Raw genomic sequence first — 5,923 nt, forward strand, 5'->3', positions numbered from 1 at the left:
TGTCAAAATGATCAAACATCATATTTTTAATATATATACAAATTATTGAGATCATGTTTTTTGTCATAACTTCAAGCCCTAACATATAGGCCTAAATATGCATAATAATGTACTAGTTTATCATTTTTTGTTCATCCATAAAGTAGCTAAAGTTATATGTGCTGCAGTACAAAGTGCAATATTTGGAGAAGAGAGAGGCATAAAGAATAAATACTTGTAATCAACTTGAGTAAATTTACTTGGTTACTTCCACCACTGATATTTTGTTGAATTTATCTGATTTGAAACGTTTTTTATCGAGTTTTGTCGGACAGACTGAAGCATGTGTCATTACTACCAACAATTTATCAGTTATCAATAATTACCAATACATATCGATACTTTCCAGCCCTGCAGTCATCGCTATTATAGACACACAAACACGTGTGTGTGTTTGTGTGTGTTGACCAGGTGAGGCCTCTTTTGTTATACAGAGAAAAGAGCTTTGAAGCGATGGAAACTGCTGGACGGCTGTATGAAAAGAGCCACAGGGTCACACACAGTGAAGTGAATCAGATTTGCACTGTTTGACACTTTTAACCGCTGGTTCATATAAAGGACAACAGCTAAACAACACCACGGGGACAGCTGAGCCATCTGGGGACCTGTGTACCCGTAAACCACCACAGCAGGACTTTGTGCCGCGAAAGTCAGAGGACTACAAAGTTTTAAGACACCAAACTTTTCCTTACCTCTGGTCCCAAGCAGCGACTCCTCTCCCTCCTTTTCCTTCTCTTCTTTTCGTCCTCTCTTCTCTTTCTCGGAGTTAATACCTCACACTTCTACTCCAATAAAGTGTTAAGGTGTTGAAATGTGATTTAAAAAGTATAAACACGCTTGTTAAGGTCGGTAGTTTCCAGTTTTCCAGCGGTGGAGGCTCCGTGTACTGCTTCGCTGCTCAGCTGCTCACCGCCGCTAAAAAGTCAAGACTGCTGCTTGCTGTCTGTGCTGCCTTCACGGACTGTGGGACATGTGTCAGTTCAGTGAGTTGAGCGCGCATGGGCGAGAAAAAAACTCAGAGAAAAGGGCGGGCCGGATTTGTGGCATAATTTGGACCACATTAAAGATGGAGTTCCAGGATTCAAATTAAGGAATATTTGTTGACATTCCTATTATTATGATACTCCTAATCACTTTATATCGTATGTATCATGGTTAAAGAAATACTGATAACTTTTACTTAAAATAAAAGCAGCTATACAACAATCTATAGAATTATACTCTGTTTCAAGTACTGCAATGAGAATTTTAGATTTTATTCGAATTACAATTACAATTTAATTATGCTATAGATTATATATTGATATTGAAAGCTAGGATAGAGCATGTCTTTTAGAATCTTTGTTATATTTGCTGAAATCCTAGCCGAGTTAACAGCTAGCTGTGTCCAAATTGAAAAATACACCTCTAAAGATCACACTTAAACAAATAATATCTTGTTTGTTAATTCTCGACACAATAAGTGCCAGACGACATTTAGGTCACACGTCTTCCTCTACTCCTCTCAGTAATCGGCAGTGGTGATGACGCTTCCTGTATTCAGCAGCTCTGCATTGTTCCTCTTTTCCCGCTTTTTCTTTGTTTTCTGTCTTTCCTTTTCTGCTCAGACCGACACAATGAGAGCTTCCTCTGCTTCCTGAAGACTTTCCTGACTTTCTAAACATGGGTTCTACAGAATGCCTTCCTACAGGCCTGGCTCTCTGTTTCTGATCAGAGAGCTCAGCTGACCAGCGCCCTCCAGCAGCGGTCAGTGGAAAATTACTGGAAGAGTATGAGGCTACATGGCTAAGTGACAACAAGACCAACTACTACTTTTTTGTTAAGAATTTTTGATCTATGGAGGTTTTTATATTTGTAAGTTTCTTCAAAATAAAAGAAAGAAAGGCAATTAAAAAAAACATTATAGGCTAAAAAAACTACTGCGCACATTCAAGCTAGCTAGCACTGCCAAGCTAACATGCATTATGGCTAAAGTGGACTTACAATTGAAAAGTTGTCCTGTGAATCTACAGTTTGAAAGATATTGATATTATTATTGATTTAATAAAGTCAACAATTAAAAAGGTTTTAAAAAGGCCAAGCTTCTAATTTCAATAAGATAGTAAGATTTTATATCCTTCCACAGGACACCATAAAGGGTACCTTAGTTAGCTAAATGAATACCCTTCAGAATTTAGCGGTGACTCAGATTTAATATGTCAGCCTACTTTTGCAGCAGATGATATTTGTCAAGCGCACATACATATTAAAGTATTTATTTGGTTTTGAAGCTATTTGGTGTCTGCATCTAAACTGTACCAATGCATCAAAACTAGAAAAGTTTTCCTCTGACCCTGAAATAAACCCTGCTCAGGACGGAGCTCTAAAACACAGAATTGATCTTTACACACTGGAAACCAGCAGAGTTAAATCATGAAAGTCATCAGAGGTCAGTTATCGAGTGTTGGACGGTACATCCAGGAAACAAATAACAAACACAGCTGAACAGAGCAGAGAAACACAGCCGTCTTTATACCGAGTTCAGCTTATTCATCACTACAGAGCTGTGAGTTCTTTTTCTGACCACTTACAGATGACAGAGGTATACACTGTATGTCTCTTTTTACAGCAGGACCAATAAACAAAGACATCAAGTTATACATCACACATCTCTCTTGCCTTTACTTTTAAACATGAAGCTGCTTTTAAAACAAAATCACAGTGAAGGAAACAGGACACAAGATCTGCGGCGCTTAAAAATGCCGCTTCTTATTTTAAATTTTACACTGACTTTCTATTAAAGAATGAAACAGCGACCTCTTGCTTAGGAGCTAAGTGTTTACATTTTTACAATCCCCCAAGATAGAGGGCTAACAAGTCATCACAAGGATATAGAGAAAGAAATTATGTTTTAAATCAGGCTAATATTTCAAAAAAATATGGCTAGACATTGTTATCATAACCTCAGTTTATAAAATGATAAACTTACCTCTCCAAAAATACATTTAAATGCAAATAACTGATTCATAAAAACATGTTGTTGCCAGTGGAATGACTCGTGGACTGACAAACTGTGATTTAACTGATGTGTTCACAGTCTGACTACTGTTGTATTATCCCAACTATATACATATTTAAAACGATATAATATACGTATATGTTTACATATGTTCTGTTTTTAAGAGGACTTCTCGAGAAGTTACAGCGCAGAAAAAGTACTAGGTCATATAAATCACATGAATCACAATATGAGGTGATAAATATACTGCATGTCACATCTGATATACGTTATAAATGATATAATTCATGCTCTGCAGTTTCAAAAACAACCGGGCACTTCATTTTTCACTTAACGTGGTCTTGTCCATCGCTCACTACATGCTGGTCTTCAGTTTAAGTACACATCAAGATATTTCTTGTCCTTTATATCACTAATGTTCCTTGACTGGTCCAGACAGTATTGTATTATGTTGTAGCTGCACTTATTTCAGTTGTAGCTGCACATATTTAATGTTTGGCGAGATGTACATCCATCTCCGTCTGAACAATTATTATCAAATCTTCCTAACAAAGGGTCATCCAATCAGTTGGAGAAAACTCACCTCAGCATTTGGTTTCTGTTAAGATGAGTGTTTCCTCTCATCTCTTTGTTCTGTGTTTATGTTCATGCTGGTCGAGCAGCGTAAGAAGTATTTAACTTGACCATTTGGGTAATTTGTTCTCTGCCAGAGATTAAAGATGGACTAAGCCTCCAGGTGTGAAGTGCCGTCATCCTGAATTCTTTCTAACGACCAGGGTGACTCCGCTGGTTGCAAAGAGAAGTCACACTATGAGAAAAAGAGCCCACTTCTCTTTTGAATTATAACCTCAGTAAACATTTTCCTCATGAGTTTACGGTCTCGATCTCTCGTGTCAGCTCTTCCTCAATGGAACATAATATTAATTTTGTACATGATTTTCTCATTTAGAGTTTAGACCATAAAGCAGGTTGTGCTTCAGGGCCTGTTCCGATCAGTCCCTGCTACAATGACCTAAAATGTCTTGTTGAGCTTTCCGTCGTACTAAAGGAACTCTGAGGAGTCGGCTGCTCTTTCTTGTTCAAAGCTTATGAACAATTTTCAAGCCAAGTTTAGCATCCCAGTTGAAATCACAGTTACCATGAATTACAGATGCATCTTGCTAGCCAAGCTAGGGCTAGTGGTAGGTGTGAACTTAGGCTGACGCTGGCACCTCTCCAGCTCCACCCCAAATTAGCTGCTGTAAACTAAACATCCAAATATTGTCACTTATGGCTAAAAAAAACAAGATGGCGATGACAACAATGCTGAACTCAAGGCTTCAAAAAGGTCCGAAAACCAATGGGTAATGTCACAGTGACCTCGTCCACTACTTCTGTCTCTGCTCTCACACATGTTCTATGTTGTTGTTTTAAATTAAACAGGAAGTGAACAGAAATAAACAGTGTCCCCGTTATTATTTGGACAGTAAGTCATATTATATTACAGCAATATCACATGAGAGGGATTGTTGTTCTGAAAATCCTCACGGCTCATCTGCGGCACGAGCGCCTCCGAGCGAACCACAGCCTCGAGTGTGATATTGCTTTTATACAACCGTTACACAAGCGGCGAATAGCAGTAAACATTAATAATCAACAACTGATTACTTTATGCTCCACCAACTCAACTAGTTCTACAGCTGGCCTTCTGTTGCCTAGCAACCCAAACACTCTCCTGCTCTCTGTGTCTCCAGGTTACCACAGATCAGCTGTTGTTATCATGCACATTTATCTGTTTTAATTTATCATCAACCAGTGAAACAAGACTCTGCTGCGTGACTCAGAGGTACCAGCTTGATCAGTGTAGACACATGCTGTGTTCGAAACGCCGTACTATACTAGCAGTACTGATTTGGCCAAAATGTAGTATGTAGTATGCAAACAAAAGCATTATGTGCAGTGTGCCAAAAATACCCGGATGTCGTACCGATTCTGAGAAAATCTCCAGTATGCATCGGACCAGTCTACCTCGCCTACTGTATCCCACAATGCAAAGCGCTGGAAAGTCACAGCGGCAGTTGAAATGATGGACAGCAGCAGCATTCCAGCAGAAGGGGGCGCTGCAGCTAAAGAAGCGGAGGTTATTGTTTACTTCCGCCTGGCGTAGCATACTGCGAAATGAATTTGAAAAGCTCCTCCATACTACAGACTACCGCCCAACGCAGTATGCAGTATATAGCATGTAGTATGTAGTATGTAGTATATAGTATGTAGTATATAGTACGGCATCTCGAACACAGCCATACACAGTCTGCTGTGTTGATCAACAATAATCAGAACACCTGCTGAGGTGGAGTGATACGCAGAGTGAAAAGTCCCAGTGATGTTGTAGGCTACTCTATATCACCACTTATGGAATGCCTCTATCCAATCAGATTACTCGGTAGAAGCTAACTGTTGCATAGTTAAACACAGATTCCCAGGGAACGTCACCGACTAGTTAAAGCCGTCGTTCTGAGGACTGACGCCTAATTTCACTAAATTCTGTCTCATGTTTGCACATGTTTTTTTACTGCATCTCTCCTCAGTGAGAGGAACTTAGGAAAAGGTTAAATTAGGGAGATAGGAGACAAATGAAAAGTACATGAGAGAAAAACCCACAGAGGAGGAAAATCCAGATTTAGAGACCTTTGAGAGGTATTTTTTACCCCCATCAATTTCTGACTGCTGTTTTCATTCAGTTCAATTTAATGTGCATTTAACAAAAGGATGACACCTCGTTTCACTACAGAGAGAAAATCCACCAGAGAAGAAGAATCATGAGGGGTCTACCTCCACCTGAAACCCACATCTCTCCCGTGGAGGTTACTGAAAGGCATTCTGGGAAGCAGAATCTGTCCTGTCGAA

General features: G+C 39.3%; 1 protein-coding gene across 2 annotated transcripts in view; it reads right to left on the minus strand.

Annotated features, from left to right (window-relative positions):
• The window catches only part of kifc3 (kinesin family member C3), a 52,555-nt gene extending 51,685 nt beyond the window's left edge, over positions 1-870 (minus strand). For both annotated transcript variants that reach the window (XM_069661973.1, XM_069661957.1), the window contains exon 1: positions 732-870. The gene's annotated coding sequence lies outside the window, so the exon portion shown is untranslated. The remainder of the gene's footprint in view (positions 1-731) is intronic.
• Positions 871-5,923: the final 5,053 nt, after the last annotated feature.

Source organism: Semicossyphus pulcher, unplaced genomic scaffold, assembly GCF_022749685.1.
Source record: "Semicossyphus pulcher isolate SPU_LCO1_2020_fin unplaced genomic scaffold, fSemPul1.0.p SCAF_1, whole genome shotgun sequence".
NCBI classification, from domain to species: domain Eukaryota; kingdom Metazoa; phylum Chordata; class Actinopteri; order Labriformes; family Labridae; genus Semicossyphus; species Semicossyphus pulcher.